At 44.4% G+C, this 27,779-nt stretch overlaps 1 protein-coding gene across 9 annotated transcripts in view; it reads right to left on the bottom strand.

The window, feature by feature from the left end:
• bmpr1ba (bone morphogenetic protein receptor, type IBa) overlaps positions 1-27,779 on the bottom strand; it is a 471,306-nt gene that overhangs the window by 217,071 nt on the left and 226,456 nt on the right. For 7 of the 9 annotated variants that reach the window (XM_068046063.1, XM_068046061.1, XM_068046079.1 and 4 more), the window contains one exon: positions 23,993-24,101. The exons of the other annotated variants lie outside the window; for them this stretch is intronic. The gene's annotated coding sequence lies outside the window, so the exon portion shown is untranslated. The remainder of the gene's footprint in view (positions 1-23,992; positions 24,102-27,779) is intronic. 9 annotated transcript variants of the gene reach the window in all.

Genomic DNA, 27,779 nt, shown 5'->3' with positions numbered 1-27,779 from the left:
CATTGAAGATGCTATATAAATGCGAGTTGTTGTTGAGCTAAACTGCAGTAAGGGAATGAGGTTGGGGGTCATGACCTGTGGCCATCAAATAGAGCTCCTTAAGAAGGGGGAAAGTAGAGGGAACTGGATGCAAAGCATAACGCACAGTCCTTGCAAACTACACAACTACCTGGACGATATGGATAAAGAAAAACACAGCACCAGCCTCAGGCTCACCACACAATGGCAGTTTTATAGACTTCACCTCTTGTGCAAAGGCTGAATTTTATGAGCGCGCCGAAAATCACGGTGTCGCACTCTCACCTTGGTGGCCCGCTCACATGGATGCGCCATCGCTGAGTCTCCGTGATATTTCGCGCGGGGACTCATTTAAATGGAGGTGGAGGAGCGGCCACACCTGATGACGTAGAGTGGGGGGTGACCGTTCCGTCCCCGGCAATGGCTTCCGGTGGCACCGCGCAGGCGCCGGCGCCATTTTTAAAGGGCTGCAAGCCCTTCCCGGCAATTTTAATTTTTAAAGGGACAAGGAGGGCAAATTAAAATGTTATACTTTATTAACTGATCAAAGCCCCTCTCCCACCCCCATCACCATTAAAGGTATTTAAGACACACAAAAAATGTTTCTTCCCGTCACCAACTTAGCCCTCCGAACTTTGCTACCTTTGCCTTTCAACCCCTTCCCAACATCCCCTCAGCCAATACAAAGTGTTTTCCCTGCTCCCTCCCCTCTCCTGACCTGAAGATTTCACTGCTCCACCCTCCCCACCAGTACCAGACCTCGGAACCCCGAATGCTGTTCCGAAGGTGCGGGCCTTCCAGCCGGTGGCCGTAATATCGATGTGGGACGGCCGTTGGGAGAAGGTAAGTTGATTTCCATCTTTTTAATTTAACTTTAATATTGAAATGAAGGCCCTGCCACGTTCAATGAGGCCTCGCCGCCACCAGTAAAATGCAGCGGGGCCTTCTCGGTGTTGGGGGTTGTGGTGGGCCTCTCCCGGAAGAATTTTCTGGTCCCCCCCCTCCGCCACGACCCCGACACCGGAGGCCTCATAAAATTCAGCCTACACTGTCAGAACTGCGAGCTCCCTCGAAGCACCCTGCCCTGTGCTGTCTCCCAACAGTCGAAAGTTCATAAATTAGGCAATGCTCTTTTACAAAATAAAAGAACAACAAGGACTTTCAGGCAACTTCTGGAGCTTGTCAATTCCAATTCATAGGCTCTTTCCACTAAAACCCAACAGTGCACAAAACCCCTTCAGACTTCGGCACCACTTCAGAAAGCAGCCCCGAGCTACCTGTTCTCCAGGGCTGTGCGCCAGTTCAGTTTTTTTTTACTACCAGTCTTTCTGTTACTGGAACAAGCTGGTCCACAAATCAAATACCATAAAATGCCTTTATTAGTAGATAAATATTGTTCTCTCAAGAGTCAGATTTATTTTTCCTCTTCGAAAGTTTCCTATAATTATGCCAAGATCCCATATTTCACAACTTTGAAGCATTTTCATTTAGAAGTTACATGGACATAGTCTGAGATTTCATTGCGGCAGTTCAAATATCTATAAATATATTACAATGAATTTGTCTCTGGTTCTGCAGTTCAAATGACCCTATATATTTTGTGAGGTCCCAGATTTGGTGACACAGCATAAATAACACACCAGATCCCTGGAATGCAATTTTACAGAGACAAAACTTCACTAACCTCTTTACAATATAATTAATACTGGATAAATGGCATCATTCCAATCTCATTGTCGGAGCCCTGCAACTGCCTTGTATAATTTTGGCTGATAAGTCCCTTGGGACATTTTACTCCTTTAAATGTGATATATAAATGTGAGTCACTGTTGTTGCAATCCACTTTTGGATACTGGTATTCTTGCAAAAATTAAAGCTCTTTTAGATCATATCTGCAGTCTGTAGGTGGTATATTAAATCTGTCTCACTGGTGCAAATATTTGGCTGAAATATACATCCCACAGAAAAAAAATCATTTGATATGTTCTTATGATTGAAGTAACAGCCTAAGAAATAGAGGCTGGAGTTGGCCATTTGGCTCTCTGAGCCTGCTCCCTCATTCAAAAAGATCATGGCTGATCTTCTACTTCAACTCTACCTGCCTGCACTATTCCCATATCACTTAATTGCCTTAGTACCCAAAAATCTATCAACTTCTGTCTTGAATATACTCAACGACAGAGCATCCCCAGTTCTAAATGGCCAATCTCTTATTCGGAGACTGTGAGACCATGTTCTAGATTCCCCAGCCAGGGAAACATTTTCTCAACATCTACCCAGACAAGCCTCTTAAGAATCACACACTTGTATTTTTTTTACAGTCGCATTTTTATTTCTCACTTAGCTGGTTAAGGAGCTACCAATAGGAAAACCAATCCATAAACGTTTATAACTTCAAGAAAGAAAGGTTTAACATAGCCAATAAAATCAGCCAGAATTGCCCCGCTAATGGTTATACGATGGAAGGATATCGAAGGTATTCATGCTGAATTCCCCTAAGATTACAAGAGGTTAGGGCAGTGACAATAGCTTGAACAGGGAACTGCCAATTCACCTTGCAGTTATCCTCCTGAGGCTGGAGAATAGGACTCTGTTTGAGGTAGGCAGATCCTCAGTGTTTCAGGGTGGAGCTATGATATGTGTCCACAGGAAGTGGGATCCTTGCCATCCCAAAAACTACCAAGAAATTGTGCTGCTATGTAAAGTGTCAAAAACAGATGATACGCATACAGCATGAATAGTATGGAAGTCCAACCAACATAGAACAGCCTTCGACAAAATCAACAGAATGCTAAACGTACAAGTACATAGGAAGTCTTGATCAGATTGTACAGTGCTCTGAACAGACTTCACCTTGAACTGTGTGTAGCATTCACGCCTCTTAGACAGAAGTTCATGGCTGCAAGTCCCACTCTAGATGCTTGAGTGCAAAATCTGAGGGAGTGCTGCACTGTCACAGGTGCGACTTCCAAATGAGACGTTAAACCGATGTCCCAGCTGCCCTCTCAGGTGAGCATAAAAGATCCCTTATTGGAGCTTTTCAAAGCAGAGCATGGGCTTTCTCCCTCAACCAGCACATTAAAACTGATTATCTGGTAATTACCACACCACTGTCGGTGGGAACTTGCTGTGCGCATGACTGACGCATTTGCTCATTTTAAAAGTACTTCACGAGCTGTAAAGCACTTGGGGACATCGGGAAAGGTGAGTCTTTCTCATTAAGCCCAGTTCTGATTGCTGAGAAACAAGAGAGCAGTGCAGAGAAGAGGCCTGTGGCTGATCCATGTCTGAATTACAAGGAATGACTTGGGCTTTGAGCCGGAAAACGAGGCATCTAACAAGTGATGTTGTAGGAACATGAAATAGTTAACAGACAGGAGAAGGTAAACAAAAACATGGAGTAGGAGAATGGGACACAGACATAAACTGATTAAAAAGTAATTTTAAGACTGAGATGAGAATGTTATTCTTCACAAAGAGAATGATCAAACATGGAACGGGCTTCCAGATAGAGCAGAGGATTCAAAGACCCTAAAGTCTGTTACAAGCTCACAGGACAACAGTCTTGCCTGTACTGTGTTTTTATTGAACTGCCCTCTGATGGGTGCCTGCAGTGAGTAACTCATGGTAGAGGTCACATGATTACAGCAAGCCAGGAGGCACATTAGTACAGTATTGCATTTCGATCCCACACATCTCCCCATCATACAAAAAAAAATTGCATGCATTATCATTTACACTGTGAGTTGCCCAAGTTACCCACTATGCACACAACTGTTCTTATGCATTAGCAGTTCGTTATTCTTGTTGGTCTCTGCACAGGCATTGCACACGTAGGGTCGAATTTTCTAAGCCCGCTGCTGAAATCGGGGAAAAAAATGGCGGCCTGCCTGTGTGGGCCGCACCCCTAAGAGCCGCCGTGATTCCAAGCGTGGCGGCTCATTTAAATAGCCGGGGCAGGCCGCCGCCCCCCCCGATCACATGGAGGGGGTGGTCTGTCCGTCCCCGGCAATGGCGGCAGCTGCCTATGCGCAGGTGCTGACGCCATTTTTAAAGGACTGTTAGCCCGACCAGCATATTTAAACATTTAAAGATTACCTTTGCCATCTGACCTCTCCCCAACCCCCAAACTGCACAAACCTCAAAATTCAACCCTTCCCTCCATCCCCGACACTCATGACATGAATTTGACCCCGTCCCCACCCCCCACATTGCTAAACGTACCTCCTCCCCCCTCCCCATAGGCGTTGCACCTCGTTTCCCCGGACAGGGATCTTAAGGCACGGGAGTGCTGGTTGTCAGGCCGAAGATCGCAGTGGGACATCAAGATTAATGGTAAGTACATGCAAATCTATTAATTTACTTTATTTGCATATGGCGATTGTGCTGTTGTTGCCAAGCAGCAGGAAGGCCACCATGGTGCCCCACTGCCGGCAAGAGGATCGGGCCGGGCCGGGCCTTGCCAGCGTTGAAGTCCATGGAGGGCCTCATCCAGGGCCATCTTTAGGTCCCCCCCCCCACCAAGGATCCTGCGTCGAGGGTTCCTTAGGATCCTTAGGTTGCTTAGCTTGGTACTCGTTGCACGCACTGCACTGGCTGATGTGATCCTTGATTTCATTGCTCATGTTTGCCAGTAGAGCACTGCTCTTGCCTTCCTCAGACTTGATTCAGTTCCTTGGTGGTTTGCATGGATGCACTTTAGCATCTCTCCTCTCAACTCCTTAGGGATAATGACTCTGTTTCCTTTATACAAAATGCCATCTTGAGCTGTCAATTCATCTCTGTATGCCCAATATGCACTTGTGAACACGGGAGTGTCCTTGATGCTGTCAGGCCATCCTTTCATCACTAGTTGTTGTAACGCTTGAAGAGTTGAATCTTGGGTAGTTCGCTTGATTTGAACAAGGTGATTGACAGATTCAATGTCTCTGCTGGGTTGATGATTTCCACAGCATGTCGAGCTACAGCTTCACGTTGGATCTGGAAAATTTCACACTGTCACAGCATCCTCTACTTTCTTCATGGGGAGTGCTGCTCTCGACAGCATGTCAGCGACGTACATCGGTTTCCCTTGCTTGTATCTCACGTCCAGATGATGGGCTGAATTTTACCGGCCACTTGACGCAGCAGGTCGCGGTGCAGGAGCCGATAAAATTCTGCGGGGAGAGGCCCTCCTCGCCCTGCGACATCGAGAAGGGCCAGCCACATATTACCGGTGGTGGGGGGGCCTTGGTGCGGCCCCCCCTCCCACCACCACCACCTGGTGACAGGCCCTTTATCTCCATATGCAGATTGCCAATAAGTGTATGCAAAATAACTTACCTGCTGTCCCACACTGATTTTACGGCCTCCTTTCGGCCTTCACGCACCTTCAGAACTCCACATGGAGTTCCAAGACGAGAATCTGGTGAGGTGGGGGGGATTAGATTAGATTAGAGATACAGCACTGAAACAGGCCCTTCGGCCCACCGAGTCTGTGCCGACCATCAACCCCCCATTTATACTAATCCTACACTAATCACATATTCCTACCAAACATCCCCACCTGTCCCTATATTTCCCTACCACCTACCTATACTAGTGACAATTTATAATGGCCAATTTACCTATCAACCTGCAAGTCTTTTGGCTTGTGGGAGGAAACCGGAGCACCCGGAGAAAACCCACGCAGACACAGGGAGAACTTGCAAACTCCACACAGGCAGTACCCAGAATCGAACCCAGGTCCCTGGAGCTGTGAGGCTGCTGTGCTAACCACTGCGTCACTGTGTGAGGAGGAGGAGAAGAGAGAATAAAATTTTCAGGGCTGGGGGGGGGGGGGGGGGGGGGGGGGGCGGGGTGGTGGAGGAGCAGGGAAATCAATTTTTATTGGATGTGGAGATGGTGGGAAGGGGTTGAAGGGCGAAAGATTGAAGGTTGTGGGGGAATGTTCGGGTATTTGAAAAATCAATTGATGGTCATTTCGGGCAATGAAATGACCATGGGGGGGATGGGGAACGGCCTCCATCACTTATTTTTATATTTCGTAAAAATCAATTATATTTTCCCTTTAAAAATTATAATTATTTGCAAGGGCTTAAAGCCCTTTAAAAATGGCACTGGGACCTGCGTGTTGGCACCGGACGCCGTTGCCGGGGACACGGTGGCTACCCCCACACGTCACGGGGGCGGGCGCTCTGCCCCACTATTTAAATGAGCCCCCGTGCAAAATATCGCGGGGGCTCCTCGGTGGCCGCTGAATGCGGGCACTCTGCTGAGTTTAAAGGGCGCCACCACACAGCATGGCACCCGAATAAAGTCAAGCCCAATATCTCTGTAACCAGAGTAACAGTCTCTGCAGACGCTTTGGAGCAGATAGTAGTGGCTTGAGGAAAATGCTTTGAATCTGCTTGTAGTTGGGCTCGACTGTCACTTTGTCTCTTCCAAGTAGGTATTGATGAAAATGTTCACAAGCAAAGACAATGGCCAGGCACTCTTTCTCGATCTGAACGTAGCATCGTTCCATTTGCGTTAACGCCCTGGATGCAAATGCAACCAGTTCATCATGGGGCATTAGGGTTTTTATTTTATTTATTTTTATTTATTTTGAAATACAGCACTGAAACAGGCCCTTCGGCCCACCGAGTCTGTGCCGACCATCAACCACCCATTTATACTAATCCTACACTAATTCCATATTCCTACCACATCCCCACCTATCCCTATATTTCCCTACCACCTACCTATACTAGTGACAATTTATAATGGCCAATTTACCTATCAACCTGCAAGTCTTTTGGCTTGTGGGAGGAAACTGGAGCACCCGGAGAAAACCCACGCAGACACAGGGAGAACTTGCAAACTCCACACAGGCAGTACCCGGAATTGAACCCGGGTCGCTGGAGCTGTGAGGCTGCGGTGCTAACCACTGCGCCATTGTGCCGTTGCTCCAAGTCCTGTCTCGCTGCGTCACACTGTAGGGTGACTGCATCATTTACGTCATGGTATTTCAGCACTGGCATTGCCATCACTAGCTGTTTGATTTTAGTGAATGCTGCTTCTTGTTCTGTGCCCCAATACCACTGCACGTCCTTGGCAGTGAGTTAGTATAATTGTTCACACTCCGATGACAAATTGGGCAAGAATTTTGCTAAATAGTGCATGAATCCAACAAATCGTTGCAGTGCTTTTACATCTGTTACATCGCTGCTACTGCTGTCACCTTTTCGGGATCAGGGTGAAGCGCTTTTGTGTCAGTACATGACCTACGTACTTGACTTTGGGCATCTTTAATTGCAATTTTTTCTTGTTCAGCTTCAGGTTCATCTGGCGAACTCTGTCCAGCACTTGCACTAGATGTTGATCGTGGTGAGCAATGGCTTCTTCCATTGTGTCTCCGCATCCATAAACTAGCAGATCATCCACTACAGCTTCCACGCCGGGAAGATCACTAACTATCTCATGTTGTCTGCATTGATACTCCTCTGGAGCCGTGAAAATGCCAAACAGCGTACGTAACCATCTGTATCTCAAATGGTGTCCAGAATGTAATTGGAAAGCTGCTGCTTTCATCCAGCTTCACTTGCCAGCAACCATCCTTCACATCTCGGGTAGTGAAGAGTTTTGCCTTTGCAAGTTGTGGCAAAATTCCTTCAATGGTTGGCATGAGGTAGTGAGATCTCTTCAGAGCTTTATTTAGATCCTTTGGGTTGATGCACACACTCAGCTTTCCAGGTTGTTTCACCGCTACCATGCTGCTAATCCATTCTGTAGGAGTTGTCACTTTCTTGATTACTCCCTTCTTTTCCAGCTCTTCTACCTTGACTTTCAGGCTGGCCTTGAGGGCAGCTGGAACTTTCCTTGGCAGATGCTGATTTGGTCTTACCCTCTCATCAACTTCGAGATGATATTCTCCAGGAAGACATCCTAAACCTGTAAACACATCGTTGTACTCCTCTAGGATCTGTTCCACGGTCAATGGATTAGCGTGCTACAACACGTTGCAAATCTCTTTTTGCACGTTGAGGGTTGAGGGTTAGACTTGCTTCGGCTGAGATGAGTGGTTTTTGCTTGCCGTCTACGATCTGGAACTCCAGATCTTCATTCTTGTCATTGCATTGGGCTCTCAGATAACTTGTCCTCTTGGCACTAGTATGGTGCCATCATATAGCCTCAACTTTACTTTTGAGGGCTATATTTTTGGATCACCAGGTTGAGCCACTTCGCACAGGGCTGTGAAGGTCATGATGTTGCATGACGCACCGGTGTCTATCTGGCACTTTATGTTCACTTGATATTCTCCTTCTGCAGTCATCATTCCAACAGTCACAAACCATTTATCACCTATTGACCTGACAGAACCAACCTGTTGTATGGTGTATAGTGATTTGTCAGAATCTTTAGCTGATGTTTCTCCAGTGGCCATCTGTACCTGCTTGTTGTACTTCCTTCTAGCCAAACACTTGTGCACAAAATGATTCAGCTTCTTGCAGTGAGAACACTGCTTTCCCCACGCTGGATATGCCTTTTTTTTTGTGTGATGTCCTCCGCAGTATTTGCATCCTGCCCTTTGTCTGTGATCTTTCTGCCCTTTCAGCCTGGAACATCTATCAGCATAATGCAAGGCCTGGTCTGTTCTGCTATGAATATGCTCTAGCTGCTGCTTACAACATTGGCGCTTCTGCACATGTTGATTGCTTTCCTAAGAGCAAGTTTCTCCTCTCTCAGCTCTGAACAGTCCAGTGTTCCTCTTTTAGTAGCTGTGCTTCTTCCTCTACAACATTCAATCTCAGCTCCACTCAGACACTATGTTATGAGCTCAGAGGACAACAGTCTTGCTTGTACTGTGTCTATTGAACTGCCATCTGATGGATGCCCGCAGTGAGTGCCTCATGGTACAGGTCACATGACTATAGCAAGCCAGGAGCCACATTAGTACAGTATTGCATTTCTATCCCAAACAAAATCATTTAAAGAACAACTGGATGCAGTAATAGGGGAAACTGTAGGGTCGTTGTGGATGGATGAGTTAAGATGTGTCAAAATGATCTTCCTCATCCAAAAGTCCTATGCGATGTTGTGAGCTATCATGCTCCTTTCTTAGAAGAGATCACCTTGCTGACAGACTCACTTGAGGATCTAGTTTGTCTTAGTCATCAGCTGGTGGTGGGCGTCCCTAAGCATTGTATCATGGCCTTGCACGGTTCAAGAGGTGATCTTCAAGCTATTGATTGGGAGGCGTATCTGTCCCACTTGTTGATTCATACCAGTGTTTAGACGAAGTCCTTCAGGACAGCACTGACAAGAGATGAAAGATGCTGATTTTTTTTTATCCTCAACTGAGTGAAAGCAAAGCGTCACTGCATTGAAGCTATTGTGTATAAGACTTGAGTTCCTACGTCAGTTAGATATCTGACTAAACCTCCCCCCAAAATTGCTTCTTTACACTTAAGCTCCCATTTCTTTGAAAGGACCTGTTAGTAACACGACGTATTTTTGCAGAGATATTCAGCACAGAAAGAAAGAATCGTAGAATGATACAGCAGAGAACTTTTGGCCCATCATGCCTATGCTAGCTCTTTCAAAGAGCTGTCCAATTAGTCCCATTCTCCTGCTCCTTACCCATAGCCCTGCAATTTTTTCCACTTGGTTTAACCTTTTACATTTTTCTACTTCTTGATCCACTGTAAAAAAGTGGACAGACCGTCAGGGTAGATGGAGCATTCCTGCACTACCAATAAGGAACCATATTTCAAGAGATTACACATCAGAAATGGGCTACAATGCTGTAGCACCAATTCTGTGGACTCTGCGCCTGTCAAGTGTGCCTCCTTGCTTGATGTGCTGAACACACATAAGGCTACAACGCTGGTATTGCCTGTTACTTACAGGTGTCTTATTGTGCTACGTGAGGGCAACAAATGTATTTATTTATCCCCTGTGGTAGGTTAGGAGAAAACCAGTTATTCAGTTTCTAGGAACTAATCAGAAAAATATTACTCCGCTGGAAGTTAATACCCCTACAACTTGTTTCCAAATCCTTCTATGAAAGTGCAAATTCCCTCCATCACATTCACATTCACATCCACCCCTAACAACAGTTTAAATACTTAATGGCCAATGTCCTGGTCAATATTTATCCCTCAATCAAGATCACCGAAACAAATTATCTGGTCATTATCACATTGCTGTTTGTGGGATCTTGCTGTGCTCAAATTGGCTGCTGCGTTTCTTACATTACAACAATGACTACACTTCAAAAGTACTTAATTGGCTGCACAGCACCTTAGGATGTCCTGAGGCCATGAGAGGCACTATATAAATGCAAGTTATTTCTTTTGACTTACTACGAGCATTGAAAAGGGAAATTAGTTAATAAATAAATAGGTCTCTGTTCCTTACCCACCCCTGTCCCTTAATGCATAATATTTAGAAGGCAGTTGACCACCAGAGACATGTAATATATCACATCTGATGTCAATATGGGAAGTTTATGCAATCCACTTCAATTTTCAGGTCCATCCTGTCTGCCAATACATGAAGCTGTGTCCTGATGTGACAATTCCCAGGCCCAAATTGAACTTTCATGTATCTATTATGAATTAGCCTCCAACGGTGCCGACAGAATGAGCAGAGGCAGATCGGTGTTAATCAAGGAGAACGGTGCAGAAAGATCATGATCCTTCTTGGAGCAGGTCTCTCCAGGGAGCTGACCACTGAGGTGAAGGTGTCCTCAGAGGTACAGCTTACTTTTACATGGAGCGGAGAGGGCAATCTAGATATGGAGTGAGTTTATTCTGATCAGGATTTTTGTTAAAGTCACCATTTTTAGGGAGAAATCAGTAAGGGGCTCTCACCATTCTGGGGTGAGAAGTGGTGGTGGGGGGGAAGCCTTTTATCATGAAACTGACCTCAACTGGCGCCAAAAGCATTTTGTGTTGAAACCTGTGTGACACCATCAACGCAATTACAAACTGAGGGGAAGAGTTTTGCTGGAACATTAATGAAGAAGCAGTGCCCCTTTAAAAGGAGTGAAGGCTTCAGGCAAGATTATTCACAACAATAAGTATCCTGCAGGCCAATGTTGAAATCATTAGACACAAAAGGTTCTTTAGGTGTAAAACAACATAGAAGCTATTGATGGAAAGCACCACCGGGATATGTGTTAGTTCCATCAAATATTAATATCCTGGGGTTTTATTTGAAACAGATGTTGGGAGTTACAACACATGCAATACCAAATGTTGTAAAAAGCCATTGAAAAACAGCAATGAAAAGCCTGTCCGAGAAGTACCCACTAGCTGGAGTACAGCGTACAGATTCATTCAAGGAAAGCATGCCTACAATTACGCAAGCACCAAGTTCCTGATCTTAGCCACATTGTAAGCAGGAGGAGCAGCAAGTGAAAATAAAATGTCACTAATTGAAATGCAAGACAAAACCAAGAGCACGGTGCTACTCTCCAAATCTGCCGCTGTCACGTTCCTCCTTACTCGAGGACAAAGCCTTTTGAGTCTGCAATGCTGGCAGACAGCAGCACGTGACGGAATCCAAAGCAGGCACTCTTCACAGTGATTCCCATGCCCATAGGTTTCTGATACTTGACAGTCCCAAGCCTCTCCTCCACAGCTCAGAAAATAATTCCCAATCTTCTACCATTCCACCTCCCCCCACTCCCCACCGCCACTATCCCCACCCCAGTGAGATCCCTGGAACAGATACTCCTCCTTACCCTTGGCTGGGAAGACTATAGAGGGCAGGGAAGAAAAAGGAATGACTTACGTTGGTTACAGGTCATATTGGCCAAGGTTTCCTCATCTTGCAGAAGGAGCAGAGTTCCGGAGCAGCTTTTATTTTCTGCAGCTGCATTTACACATTAAAAAATGTTTCACCAGTGTGTGAGAGGAATGGAGGAGTGATCAGGCAGCAAATCGTTTTTCTTCAGTGTGCTTGTGCATCAAATACTTCCCTCCCTTTCACTGAAAGGGGAATGTGACACTGCTGTGTGATGTCGTGGAACACCTGGATCAGGGACCATTTTCCTGTGGTTTGTTTTTACACAGTGGTTCCACTACCTGATGTTAAACTTTACTATGATTCCACACGCTCTCTGATCTATGTAAAGTTACTTTACATCGTGTTTTATTCATGCATTCACACAAAATGTCTTCTCTTGGAACTTTTTTGCTTCTCCACTGAAAGGCAACACATCTGTTGTGCATCATTTATCTATAAAGGACCATTTTCAGTTATGAGCAGTTTTAAGTTGCTCCCCCCATCATTCAAACATCTGCTGCCTATATCCCAATGCCCACCTAGTCCCGCTCACGCATCAGCCCTGTACTCGCTGACTTTCATTGGCAAAGTTTCAACTTTTAAAATTCTCATCCTTGTATTCAAATCTCTCTATGGCCTCACTCCCTCCCATTCTCTGTAATCTCCTCCAGCCCCACAACTCTCCGAGACCGCTGAAGTCCTCCAATTCTGGCCTCTTGTGCATTCCCGATTTTAATCGCTCCACCGTTGGAGGCCGTGCCTTCAGCTGCCTTGACCCTAACCTCTGGAATTCCCTCCCTAAACCTCTCCACTCTTCTATCTCTCTCACCTCCTTTCAGCTTCTCCTTAAAACTTACATTTTTGACCAAGTTTTTGGTCACCTTTCCTAATAGTTCCTTATGTGGCTTGGTGCCAAATTCTTTTCCGATAACGCTCCTGTGAAGCGCCTTGAGACATTTTACTATGTAAAGCTGCTATATAAATGCAAGCTCTTGTTGTTGTTGGATGGACACTTATTTGTTCCAGTCGTATTCAGCCATCCTTTTCTTTTTCTCATTTTATAAATCTCAGTACAAAAATGAACATTTTATCTGATTCATAGGAAGTAGAGTTGAATGCTGAATCAGATTGAGTTGGCCAATCCAAGACTGGATACATCTGGTCCTTTTACTCAATGATGAAAATATAAACTGTGTTTCACATCTACCGAGGTCCCTTTGTCACATGGTCATAGGGCCTACGTGGCAACTGGCATTGGCTTTTCTTCAAAATAAATTTCCAGTGATGCAGTTCACTTACTGTATCTTGACGTTCTATTCCAGCAGTCGGTGCATGTTTTCTCTCTGCAGTTAGTTATTGCAGCTATTCTTCTGCTTTCATATCAGGGAAATGAGACTTTGGGTTAAAAGGAAAATGAAAATTTAACCCTCGGTTTCCAACCTGACTCGCAGCACACTACAGCCAAGCGATGAAATCCCTCCCGCGACAGGGCACTTTATACCGCTGGGTTTTCAATTCTGGGTGAAGATAGGAAAAGGCACTCAGGAGGAGGCCATTCAGCCCCTCGAGCCTGTTCCACCATTTAATGAGATCATGGCTGAGTTGAAGGGATCTATGTTCTCTGGAGTTTAGAAGAATGAAAGATGATCTCTATTTGAAACCTCGATTTCCTTTTTATAATATGGAGACCAGAACAGTGCACAGTCCTCCAAGTGTAGTCTAACCAAGATAACATTTCAAATATTTAGAAAGTCTGATATTGTTGCCATTCCAGGCTAATTAATTGCCAACAACTAGCTCCTGGCAGGACTTGTGCGACAGATTTCCCTCTGAAAAGATAGCAAAGTGCATTCAGGGTGGTAGCACATGCACAGGGCACCCACATAGGCACAGGGCAGCTAATCATGCACAGGGAAGCCATACATGTACAGGGCACCCAGATCAATTCCGCCTCTGCGCATGCATGCACAGTGTACCTGCAGCCCAACTCCCTGAATATGTAATATGGAAAAGCTCCTGTGCAATAGGATGCATTACATGACAATAGTGGTGTGTAATGTAATGCCGCTACATTGTGGCATTAGCCGTGGATGGCTGAACGGTAGCCAGGGTTCGATCACCGGCAAATGCAAAAACCTGGTGAGAAACAGGGTTTACCTGGCTGACAAAATTTAGCAGCTTTACCCTGACCAGGATGTCTGAGAGTCAATGGCCACGAGTCAGTGTAAACATGGCTTTTGATTACCAAGGAAACCCATCCTTATTGGTTAATTGTTCTCACTCAACTGCCCAAAGGCCGCTGGTGAGCCATTTATCATAGATAGCAGCTTAGGGAGCCACTCCATGATCCATCGTTCTCAGCAGTGAGTGGCATTCACAGGGAGCAAAACTCAGGAGATCACGAAGCTGCATGCGCATGGATTCGCAAGGTGCAATCCCTCTGATGCCACTCCCATCTGGAACTGCCAGATGTTGGAAACATGCCAATGGGCTGCATTGTATGACAAAGTAGTGGCGGAGAGCGGCCGTGCAAAAATCGAATCACACTAAGAGGCAAGAAGTGCTGTGGGAGTAAATGCGACAGGTTGCAGGGATTTAACTTACAGGCTGACATAGTGTGGATGTCAGAGTTTCTATATAATCCTAAAACTAATGATCCAACCAGGTTCTATACCTCTTCTTAAATTAATTCCACAGGATGTGGACAGTGCTGGCATTTATTGCCCATCCCAATAAAACTGACTAGCTTTCTGGGTCATTTCAAAAGGAAGTTACATCGCTGTGGGTCTGGAGTCACATGTAGGCCAGACCAGGTAAGGACGGCAGATTTCCTTCCCTGAAGGACATTAGTGAACAAAATAGGTTTTTATCAGCAATCCCGTAGTTTCACAGTCTCCATTACTAGCTATTTATTCCAGATTTTATTTAATCAACTAAATTCAAACTTTCCAGCTGCTGTGTGGGATTTGAACTTGCCTCTGGATTACTACCTCAATAACAAAATCACCGTGCTACAATACCTGCTACATGAATAGCATAGTGGCTGGTTGCCTTGAGAATGACTTTTCCTACAACCCAGTAGTTTAGAAAGTGGCACAAATGAGGTCTATAACCTTTCTTGGCAATGACGTCTAACGTGACCTAATAGCATGGGTGAACTACTGATGATGCCCACATGTATGAAGCATTCTGTCCCTGCTTCAATCCCAGTTACTGCACCAGCAGAAAGTCAGGGCAGAAGAACTGAAAGAGCAGTGGGTGTCTGTACCAGCACATGACCATTCGCTAAATGTGCTCAGCACCTTTGCAAAGTTCATTAAATCCAGCCCTGTGTGTGTTTCTCTGATTCAAAGGACAGAAAGCACCTACTTCAATCATCCAGTCTTGGATGCTTTCCACCCACATTATAAATCAGGTCTTTCTGCATTCGCCATTCTGTGCAATTTGTATCTCAAATCTTGGAATTTAACAGAGTCCCCACTAGTCCAACGTTCTGCGCTACTCAGAGCCAAAATGTAAATGAGCCACAGACGGACTCTCTATTTTTTGCATGTTCTATTTGGTCGAACAACTGTTTACAACAGAGTGCTGTGGTGAAGTAAATGTGCAGCAAGCACAACCATTTCTATAGGTACACTTGCTAAAAGGGATCGGTGGCCTTCCTGAAAGACCAGGTGTTACTCATTTCAAAAGACATGCACAAAAAAAAAGTTCTCCCTCGATTTCCCATTTTACCCTCTCTAATTCTTTATTGCCCTTCGTGTCTTTTGCATGGGACTAACTGGATTGCTCTTTGAAAGAGCCAGTACAGTCTTTATGGTCAGAATGGCCTCTTCAGCACTGTACTGCTCCAGCATTCTATGATTTCTACCGAATGATGAGTGGTCACTGTTGTAATGTAGGAAATGTGGCAGCCAGGTTATACACTGCAAGCTCCCACAAACAGCAATGTGATCACCACCAGATAATCTGTTTTTTTGCAATGTTGGTTAAGAGATAAATATTGGCCATGACATCGGGATAACTCACCATTTCTTAAAAATAGTGCCATGAGATCCTTTACATTCGTGCTAGAGCAGACAGGGGCTTGGTTTCAAGTCCTTGAATTGTGCGCTTTGATTTTATTTTTCTTTCTCCTTCTGCAGAGCTGGAGAGAGGGAAAGATGCTCAAAAGGAAGCTGGGGTAGTGAGGGAGATGACAGAATGCTACAAAAAAGAAATAGGAGGGAGAAAATCCAGAAATTCAAACGGACGTCACAGCAGCGAATGGAAGCTATTAAATGGACACACGGCAGCTTGCTCTGCTTGTGGTGGGACAGTGCTGGCTAGCAAAAAAATAACATTCGAGAAGAGAAGATAGATTTTATCCAGCAAAATTCACAACTACCCAACCAATACAGCTGACACTTCAACACTGCACAAATGCGGATCAGGGTTCACAGCACAGTTCCAAGTAAGGGAGCAGCAGGGTCAGGAAGTCCTGCTTCAATTGTACAGGGCTTTGGTGAGACCACAACTGGAGCACAATGTGCAGTTTTGGTCTCCATATCTAAGGGAGGATATATAGGAAAAGCTTTGTTTTCCGGCACTTTACCAACCGGCAAACTCCCTTATCCAGAATTTCTGCAGGAATTCAGGTTTCCATCTGTGGTTAGAAATGCTACCTTGCCTCGGTGACTGGTCCCCCATTCACTATCATGGAATTCTTGGACACTGCAGTCAGACGTGTTTTGCTCTGGAGTTCCGTGTCCGATCTCCACTGGGGATGGCTCGTTGGTGCACCAACCCTGAAGGACTATGGGAAAATTACAAATCGGCTTTTCCAATGCCGGCCCCTGGTTATCCTTTGCTCTCGAGGCAATAACTCCGGGGCAGGTCGGATCTCCACCTGTCTTGGTAAGTAGGACTCTCAATTAACCAGAATTTTTTTTTATCTGGCATCTCTCAGGTCTGGATAACAAAACTTTTACTGTGCTTCCATTGGAGGCAGTCCTGTGAAGGTTCACTAGATTGGTTGAGAGGGTTGTCCTATGATGAGAGGCTGAGTAAATTGGGTCTATATTCTCTGGGGTTTAGAAGAATCTGAGGTGATCTCATTGAAACATACAAAATTCTGAATGGGCTTGACATGGTATACACTGAGAAGTTTCTTCCCTTGGCTGGGGAATCTAAAACATGGGATCACAGACTCAGGATAAGGGGCCGATCATTTAGGACTGAGATGAGGAGAAATTTCTTTACTCAAAAGGTTGTGAATCTTTGGAATTCTCTACCCCAGAAGGTTGTGAATGCTCCATGGTTGAGTATATTCAAGGCCGAGATAGACAGATTTTTGGTCTCTCAGGGAATCAAGGGATAATGGGGAGCAGGCAGGGAAGTGGAATTGAAGCCAGAGATCAGCCATGATCGTATTGGTTGGCGGAGCAGGCTCAATGGGCCATATGGTCTACTCCTGCTCCGATTTCCTATATTCTTATGAAGTGGGCATGAGAACTGTGCCTCAGCTAAAAGTAAAAGTGAATCCACAACAAGAGAGACAAAAAGAACCAGAACTTGATAAACTTGTATTTGCACAGCCTTTTCAAGTCAAAGGTTCAAGTCCCACTCCAAAGACTTGAACACAAAAATCTAGGCTAATACTCCCACTGTAGTACTGAGGGAGTGCTGCACTGTCAGAGATGCCAGTTTCAGATCAGGCGTTGAACTGAGTCACTGTCTGCCCTCACATGTGGATATAAAAGATGCCACGGCACTATTCAAAGAAGAGTTATGCCCAGTGACCTGGCCAATATTTATTCAAACACTGGCTAGCCTCAACCAACATCAATAAAAATGAGAGCTTGCTGTGTGCAAATCGGATGCCGCGTTTCCTGCATCAGAACAGTGACTACATTTAGTAAATCTTAGAATCATAGCGTAGTACAAGACAGAAGAAGTCATTCAGCCTATCGAGTCTGTGCTGGCTCTTTCGAAGAGCAATCCAGTTCGTCCCACTCCCCTGCTCTTTCCCGCATTCTTGCAGTTTTCTCTCCTTCAAGTATTTATCCAATTCCCTTTTGAAAGCTACTATTGAATCTGTAACCACCACCCTATCAGGCAGTGCGATCAAAATCCTAAGCAATTTTGCTTTGGTGCTGAGGTTGTGAAAGGCACTAGATGCAAGTCTTTATTTTTATTTAAGATAGTAAAACATCCCAAGACACTTCACAGGAGCGATTTATCAAATAGAATTTGACACTAAGCCACATAAGAAGATATTAGGACAGGCAACCAAATGCTTAGTCAAAGAGGGAGGTTTTAAGGAGTGTCTACAGGCCACTGTTTCTCAGGGTGAGAATTAAATTGAGCTCAGACTCTCGGCCTCAGGGTTGAACTGAACTCAAAAGAGGGACTTAGCCTTTCGTATGGGTCTTTTTTTCTGCCATTTTCTCTTGCCGATAGCTGATTGTCCACTGGGGAAAGTTTCACAACTGCTGCCAGCCCTCTGGCTAGTGTAGCCAACTCCATTCCTGGCAGTTTCATCAGTGTGAAAGATAAGGGAACCAAAAACAGGGCTCCTTGGATGGAGAGAGATTTAGAGAATATGATGAAACAAATAAAGAGTGTGTACGATGTATGATACTGACACGGAACACAAAAGTCCGAGTGTATCAAGCCTGTGTCCTCAGTACCTTGCTCTACGGCAGCGAAGTTTGGACAACGTATGTCAGCCAAGAGCGACGTCTCAATTCATTCCATCTTCGCTGCCTCCAGAGAATACTTGGCATCAGGTGGCAGGACCGTATCTCCAACACAGACGTCCTCGAGGCGGCCAACATCCCCAGCTTATACACACTACTGAGTCAGTGGCGCTGGAGATGGCTTGGTCATGTGAGCCGCATGGAAGATGGCAGGATCCCCAAAGACACATTGTACAGCGAGCTCGCCACTGGTATCAGACCCACCGGCCGTCCATGTCTCCGCTTTAAAGACGTCTGCAAACACGACATGAAGTCCTGTGACATTGATCACAAGTCGTGGGAGTCAGTTGCCAGCGATCACCAGAGCTGGAGGACAGCCATAAAGGCGGGGCCAAAGTGTGGCGAGTCGAAGAGACTTAGCAGTTGGCAGAAAAAAAGACAGAAGCGCAAGGGGAGAGCCAACTGTGTAACAGCCCCGACAAACAAATTTTTCTGCAGCACCTGTGGAAGAGTCTGCCACTCTAGAATTGGCCTTTATAACCACTCCAGGCGCTGCTCCACAAACCACTGACCACCTCCAGGCGCTTAACCATTGTCTCTCGAGACAAGGAGGCCAAAGAAGAAGAAGAAGATGATGCATGACAGGTGAATTCTTCAAACAAGAACCAGGCATAATACAATGGGTGAGGGGAAGGGGAAAATAAGACTGGTAAAGAGAGAATATGAGAATAGAATGGCAGTTAAGACAAAAGGGAATCCAAAAATCTTCCAGTTCCATGTAACAGTAACTGGATAGTAAGTGGCGGGGTGGGTTCTATTAGGGACAAAGAGGGTGATACATGCTTAGAGGCGCAGTGCAAGACTAGAATACTTAATGAGTACGTTGTATCGGTGTTTATTAAGCAAGAGGATGCTGACAAAATATTAGTAGAAGCAGAATTGGTAGAAATATTGGATGGGGTAAGAATTGATAGGAAAGATGTACTGGAGAGGCTGGCCATGCTTAGAGTGGATAAGTTGCCTGGTCCAGGTGGCTTGCATCCCAGGTTGCTCAAGGAAGTTGGGGTGGAAATACTGGAAGGGCTTGACATAATCTTCCAATCTTCTCTAGGTATGGGGGAGGTGCCAGAGGTTTGGAGTGGCAAATGTAACATCCTTATTCAAGAAAGAGTGTAAGGACAGTCTTAGCAACTATAGGCCAGTTAGTTTAACATCAGTGGTGGGTAAGGTTTTAGAAACAATGATCAGGGAAAAAAATCAACAGGCACTTGGACAGGTTTGAGTTAATTAAGGAGCAACAACATGGATTTGTAAAAGACAGATCATGCATGACTAATCTAATAGAATTTTTTGATGAAATAACAGGGAAGGTTGATGAAGCGTATGCAGTGGAAGTCGTCTATGTGGACTTTAAGAAACAGTTTAACAAAGTACCACATTCTTTTTTTTCATTCGTGGGATGAACGCATCGCTGGCTAGGCCAACATTTATTGCCCATCCCTAATTGGTGAGCTGACTTCTTGAACCACTGCAGTCTAGCCATAAAAGGCTGGTTAACAAAATTCAGGCTCATGGAATAGGAGGGTCAGTGCCAGCTTGGATTTTTAAAAATTGGCTTAAGGACTGCAAACAGTGAGTCGTGGTAAATGGTTGATGGTAGACAGTGGTGTTATCCAAGGGTCAGTGCTGGGACCACTGCTTTTTTGATTTTATATATATATATATATATATATAATGACTTGGATATTGGAATACAGAATAAAATTTCAAAATTTGCCATTGATACCAAACCTGGTGGTGTGGAAAACAGTGAGGATGATACCAGTCAACTACAACAGCTCCTAAGTTCCTATGATTGGATTGCTCTACAGAGAGCTGACATGGACTTGATGAGCCAAAGAGCCTCCTTCTTTGCCTTAATGACTCTATGACACTATGAGTTCCTGCCTCCAATCACCCTGCCCCCATACTCCTGCCATTTGTTGTCCAATACGTCTATCCAAGCAGTGTCCCGCCTTCCGACACCCACTGGAAAGTGAACAGACCAATTGGATGATTCTTTGCGGCCAGTCGAACAACCTTTACTCCCATGTTCAATATTTTTTATAACTAATAAAGAAGTGTTCAAAGAAAATTTTAAAATACGTTTTTTTTTTAAAAACCCCTATAATCTTTCTGTGAGGGTTTGCTTGCAGCAGTGTCCTGGGGATTAGTCTTTAAATCCTGGAGGCTCCGGGGCAATCCTGAAGGGGTTTTCAACCCTATCTCTGAAACCTCATTTAAGTGCCTATGTGTAATCCCAGATGCTATTAGCAGACTATTCTGCTGTGACTGCATCACCTTGGAGTTCAACCTTGAGTTTCACACAATGCCCTTAATTAGCTTGGGCATGGGCTACAAAGAAAATGGGAGCTGATAGCTCAGTTGGCGAGACAGCTAGTGTGTGATGCAGGAAGACAATGCGGGCTCAATCCCCATACTGGATGTGATAGTTCACGGAGGCCTGGCTCCTCACCTTGCCCCATGCTTGAGGAGTGGGGACCCTCAAGCTATACATTACCAAATGTTTCTCTCTAATAGAGAGAGATGCCTATGGTCATTTGGGACAGTGACTAGAACATCTGAGAAGATGAAGATGTCTCATTTTCTTCTCTTCCTGTCCCAGGAATGCTGAGGCCATTTGTATCGGCCAACAGCTGTCCCGGTGAGATCAATTAACCCAATGCAGAGTGAGAATCTGGAACAGTGACCTTCTGGATGGCATTATTCAATACCAAAGCTGATGATCTCCTTATGCACTAGATATCAGGGTTCTGGCTGCTGAGGTTTAATCTGAGCCAAGAGGAGAGAGTGGGTCTCACCATGAGCTAATGATGGGTAAACAGAGGCTGGGGAATCAGAATGGAGCAAAAGCAAATCTCCATGTAGCTACGCGCTTTCCAAAAGTCAGGATTTTTATTGTGTTTTCCTGTTACTGACTGGCATTTTAACATAATCATTACTAAAAGTCTGTAAAATTATCAGTAACTTTTCATGAGTTGTTGGTAGTTTTACAGCACCTCGGAGACCAAAGAAACAGAAGTCAGGAACTTTTTAAACCCATTAATTGACCATCATAGGCACTGCAATTACCACAAACAGATCCTTTCTCTCTTCATTAAGTTGTAATCAACATTTGCACGTGCACCATGGACTGGAACGGAAACCATCAGGGGGCTGTTGGGACGAGATTGACCAGCAGGGGTTCTTCTGGCTTCCTGAAGTAAACAGACGAGCTGCTCAGTTGGACAGGAGGTCGACAAAGATTATCGGCACCACAAAATTATCCAACAGTTCAGTGGTTCGGTTGATCCAAAATCTGTAAATTCAACTCTATCCCAATGGGGCCGTGGCATGATTTTCAACTACAAGCTTCTGCTCGAAGAAGGCACTGTTCAAACATTTCAATCGTGGTGCTGTTGAAAGGTAGTGTTTGCCACTGTCACTACTCAATAACATCTTGGACATTTTTTTCTCATGCAAAGTACAAGCACATTGAAAATGTTGGATAGTTTTGTGGTGCCCGTAATCTTTGTAGACCTCCTGTAGATTGACCAAGTGGTGACCCTTCATGTGTCATCGTGGACTGGGGAAAGCCTCAAAATGGGCATTATCTTGTCCTCACCTGATGTCACCATGCATAAGCTTTTCAAAACAGATCAATGGACGGCAATGTGCAACAGAAAACCTATCCGATTTTTCTCTCCCTAGTCAGAGGCCTTGAGGCTATTATAGCACCTCGATTGTTCAGCCACAACTGTGATCTTGGGGCTGAAAGTTTGGGTTTGGGGAGGTTGCTGCACCACTGTGTAAGTTACTGAGATGCACTTAGCTTAGACCGCCATGCACTGACTCCACCATACTTTGAGGGGTCATTGGGGTGGGGAAGAGATAGTGAGCGATCCCCTGTTTTACATGGAAATGTCAGGTGCCACACTGCTAGGGATGCACCTAGGGTTCCCTGCCATAGTATAGAGGCTGGAATGTCCATTGGAAATTGGCGATTCTGGGGTTTGTTCCCCCATAAAGAAATCTTCCATGACCCTTCCCCTTATGGGGCCTCTTTTAAATAATTTGCTTAAAAATTAGAATTCATTTAATCAGGGGCCCAGGCCACAATCTCAACCTGGACCCTAGGCCGGGTCACACCATTTGCAATGACCTAATGTCAGAGATGCAGAATCACCCAAGATAGGGTGCTCCCCTTCTTTCCACTGATGGCTTTGTCTGGCACTGGCAGATGCTACACCAGCCAACAGGCCGTCCTGGAATTTGCGACCCAATAGTCAAACCTTCCTGTGTACTCCCACCAAAAAGTTACTCTACAACCAACAGAAGTCAGGTCTACTTCAGGTCAGGGCTTTGACCTCCCCCCCCACCCCACTGTCAGCTTCCACTGGCACTGTTGGTTTCTTCAATGAACACAGAACACCTGGTCCTAGAGACTCCTCCCAATGCCACTGCAAACTTCAGTGGGATCAGCGGCAGGTGTGAAAAGGCATAACTGTTGATATCATATCCTTGTTTATTGTGTTGGCCTCGTGCTGTCGTGCTCAGAACCAGTCCACCTTCCAATAATATTTTCATTTAAATGAAGTCACTTTGAAGAGGTGATCAAGTCTAAGAAATATACATTAGGTATATTTAATCAAGGATTTCACCAGGCTTTGTACCTAAGTATTGTCAAACTACACAGTGACCCAATTCCAAACATTAAGGGGCAGTTGCTGCACAACACGATTGTTTTTTTTTTAATGCATACACTTTGAGAAATGGGGCCTCAAATTCCCTGGAGTAGGGCCAGCATCATACATGATCCTTTCTGAAATGCCAATATCTCATTAACATGGTATCCGAATGGAAACTGGCTTAGGCTGTTTTAACCTTCTACGATAATTGATCTCCCTCCTCTCAAGCACAACAATGATGCTTTCGACAGCTATATTTAGATCTAATATGGTATTCTCCTCTATTGCGCAAAGATTTGTTGGTGGAAGTGCTCAGTAGTACAGGCCGTAGATCGTCCATAAACCCCTCAAGTTGCAACAGGTATGAATCTCAAGTCTAAACACTATTTGGAAAAGGAGAAGGCGGAGGAGGGAATTCAACTGACACTGCCTTGTTTTAAATCAGTGAATACTAAATTTGTAATAGCTTGGCAAGCATTAGGAAAGAATCAAATCAGCCATGCTCTGTGCACTCCCAGGCAAAAAGACACTCTTGTGTAACAAGTGGCCTCTGTGAGAAGATAATTGGGGAACATTTCAGGGATGAAAATAAAGTGGAAAATAATTTATAGCTGTGCAGTATTCCATAAATGAAAGTGGTGCAGCCCAAGACAGAACAAGTTCTACGAATAGTATTTAGTCCAGTGAAGGTCACAACACACTTGACATCAGTCAAGACTTAGAGCTGCATAGGGAGCTTTCTACATAATATAATTTGTAATCAATGGCTTAAATGGCACAGAAGATCAGAGGCACAAGCTGCCAAACTCTTACCTGCAAACTGCACTGTTCTTTTATTCCAAAACCGCTGTCAGTGCTTCAGTGAAACGCACCAATCCACTCATTCCGAAAAGTGAAACCCAAACTTCGGAGTCATTCAAATCTGCGAGGAGGAGGACTGGAATCAGAATGTAAAAATCTAGCACTGGGAGCCAGCACGCAACTCTCCTTGTGTTAGCTGCTGTGTACAGATCTATAAATATTGACCCTGCCAACACTTGCTCCCTGGCACACGGCACAGGTCCCTGTTATTGTACACCATGGTATCAGAATGATAAAGTGCCTGATTGCTCAGCTGCTCAGTTGCAGACACGGAACCACACATACCAGCAGTGTGAGCCTATAAATACTGCCACCCTGCCAGGTTCAGCATAGGCAAGAGAGAGCCCAGAGAGCCTGTATAGTCACCCTGTATGGTGGTCAAAGAAATATCCTTGCTAAAACCTTCAGGGGCCATTTCTGCAACCCTCTCCCTCCCTCCCTTTCCCCCTTCCCTGTTCCTGTTGTTAAAGGGAAGCAGACAATTGATTTTGACAAGCAATGAAATTGTGCATTTCACTAAAATGACAAGCAACACTAAAGATCTCTTTAGTGAAAGATCATCGATAGATTTTTGAAAGAACAATTCAAATGTGCTCGAATAAACATATATTAAATTTGACATTTTATGCATACTTATGCACATAATGCAAGATAGCAAAAATAACTGCATGATTTTCAGTATAAACACTTTTGTTACTGAAATACTGGAGAAGTCCAGAACAAGGGGACATAATCTTATAATTACAGACATTCGGGGTATCATATTGATCAGATTTCACAGAATGTACACAATGTGGTACATGCACACTTATTATGGAAAAGTGCAAAAATAGTGCATGTAATAATCATGTAATACTTAAATGTATTATTGTGCTGGTGTCTCCAGAATGATCCATCTGCTCTCCTCATAGATTGAGACTCCAGTCAACCATTGCAAAATTTCCAAACAGAAGCAACTACCTCAACCCCATCTCGAAGCAGACAGCAGCATAGATAGACCTGCACTTGGCAAGTGATGTTGATGCTGAAGAGGGTTTGTTTTACAATGCGACTTGGGATGTTTTATTATGTTAAAGGTGCTGTATTAATAGAAGTTGTTATTGCTGGCTTGAAGAAGAAGCTCAGAGTGAAGAACAAATCATTCTACCCAAAACCCCAATATAGAGTCACAGAGAGATACAGCACCAAAACAGGCCCTTTGGCCCACCAAGTCCACGCTGACCATCAACCACCCATTTATACTAATCCTACATTAATCCCATTTTCCCTCGCATATCCCTACCTTCCCTCATTCTCCTACCACCAGCAGGGGCAATTTTTACAATGGCCAATTTACTTATCAATCCACAAGTCTTTGGCATGTGGGAGGAAACAAGAGCACCTGGCGGAAACCCACACAGTCACAGGGAGAACTTGCAAACTCCACACAGGCTGTACCCAGAACCGCACCTGTGAGACTGCGGTGCTAACCACTGTGTCACTGTGCTGCCCTACTGTGCTACCACTTCTCAAATTTTTATGATCCTCCTTAAAAGCCATTTCTTTGGCCAAGTTTCCGATCACCCCTCATACAAGATTTACAAAGATGGTACAAGTACTGAGAGGGAATATTTATCAGGAAAAGTGGAGCAGGCTCGGACACTTTTCTGTGGCCTGTTCGAGTTCTATAAAATAATGAAAGCATTTGATTCGTTAGACGTAGAGAAGATGTCTCCTGTTGGGGGTGAGACCAGAATTAGGGGCCATAAATATAAGATGGTCAATAATAAATCCAAAAAGGAATTCAGGAGAAGCTCTTTACCCAGAGAGTGGTCAGAATGTGAAACTTGCTACCACAATTAGTAGTTGAGGTGAATAGTATAGATGCATTTAAGGGGAAGCTAAATAAACACATGAGGGAGAAAGGAATAGAAGGATGTGCTGATAGGGTGAGATGAAGAGGGGTGGGTTATTGGAGATCATTAAGTTATTCCTCTTGTCTTTAAAGGTTACTTAACATTTATGACGAGTTCTAGAATAGTTTTAAACACTCAACTTCCTTAAACTGTGCTTTTTAAAAGAAACAAAGCAATTATGCAGCCAAAGTTCCAGTTTTATTCATGTGATCACTGCAAAGTTGGTGTGAGTGCTTCAAATATCTAGAATTTTTTGAACCCAACTTAGTGAACCCAAGCCAAAATTTGCATCTTTGCCCAAAATCTATACGTAGGTAGGGAACTGTGGAGGGTTAGGGCTTAAGTTAATTCAACTCCAGATCCCATTTATGTAACATGTTAGTCCCCCAAATTGCCTGCATGGAGATGTGTAGATATTGCTGGTTTAAGACATTGTAGTGAGTGGAGGATTAGACAGGACTCTTGTCAACATGCTTCGAATCATTAGCCTCCGAACTGAAACACAATTGTACTGAAGATCGAAACTGCCTTCTTTTTGTAACAAATTTAACTTATGTTTATGATCCATTTTTCTAAAATTGGTGTGGATTTGTGCGTTACAAACAGGACATATGAATAATGACATTCTAGTTGCTGTACATGGTTTTAAGATGTCCTTTGCACTTTATATTTTGTGCTATGGGTAGGTGGATGTTTTCAATCACCATTCTCAAAGATTATTTTTATAAATCATTATAATAATTTTTTAAAAATAGACTCAAGAAGGTTTACTATAAATTAATGCCCTTAAGATCGCTCAATTCAGATGGAGCAATAATTCAAACTTGGCTGTGATATTTACAACCCTTCATTCCAATGTTGCAAAACATAAGAAAAAACAACTTTGCAATATCAGGCGCTAACTGGACTAGAATATCTTCCGACAGTACGCTTGGAAACGTGACAGTTTGATTACTGGAAAACTGGTTTGCTTTTGCAAGAGTTGGTTTTGGTCTGCTGCAGTCTCGCTGCAAGAGAAAATAGAAAGGTGATACTGCTTCATTGTACAGCAGAACTAGCTGGGGGAGGATTGCTACCCATGTACAAATTACAAATCCTATCTAGATTAGGTTGCCAACCCTCCAGGATTGTCCTGGATTCTCCCGGAATTAAAGATTAATCCCCTGGTCACAGCTGTGATCAATACCCAGAAGAAAAATCATAGGGGCATGAAAAAAAAATCTTATTGTAATTTTCTTTGAACTAATCTGTCTGTTTATTTGTTACAAAAATACTGGATTTTGGGGGAAAAATGGCAATTTGACTGCGCAGGGTGGGTGGAGGTGGGAAGTCATGTGATGAAAACTCCAGGAATACATCCAAACAGAGTTGGCAATCCTATAATTGCACATAACAAGAAACGTCACTTGCCAACTCGCAGCTGTGTTTAACTTCTATTGTAGTTGTTATGGAAAGTTTATTATGGTTCAAATCTGCATTGGCTCTAGTTACTAGAGTACAAGATAAACACAGATGCGGCAGGGCCTGAATGCTCTCCTTGTGCCTCAGTGACCAAGCCTGGATACGGTACTCGAAGTGTGGTCCGACCAAAGCACTGCAGCTTCAACATAACATTGGAAAGTGTTGGAAATACATGTTCTAGTGCAGGTAAAGTATTTTGCGGTCCTGACCAAGGTTCTCTACCCCACGCATTATTAACCTGTCCTTTTCCTCTTTTCGAATGAAGGTTGTTGTATTTGGAGTTAGGTCGCAGATCAGCCATGATCTCATTGCATGGTGGAACAGGCTCAAGGGCTTTATGGTCTCCTTGTGTTCTTATGTTCTCTCCTATACTCCTATTTGTA

This window comes from Heterodontus francisci, chromosome 1 (assembly GCF_036365525.1).
Source record: "Heterodontus francisci isolate sHetFra1 chromosome 1, sHetFra1.hap1, whole genome shotgun sequence".
Taxonomy (NCBI): domain Eukaryota; kingdom Metazoa; phylum Chordata; class Chondrichthyes; order Heterodontiformes; family Heterodontidae; genus Heterodontus; species Heterodontus francisci.
The sequence above is the reverse complement of the archived record's forward strand: the minus strand, read 5'-3'. Positions and strand labels throughout refer to the sequence as shown.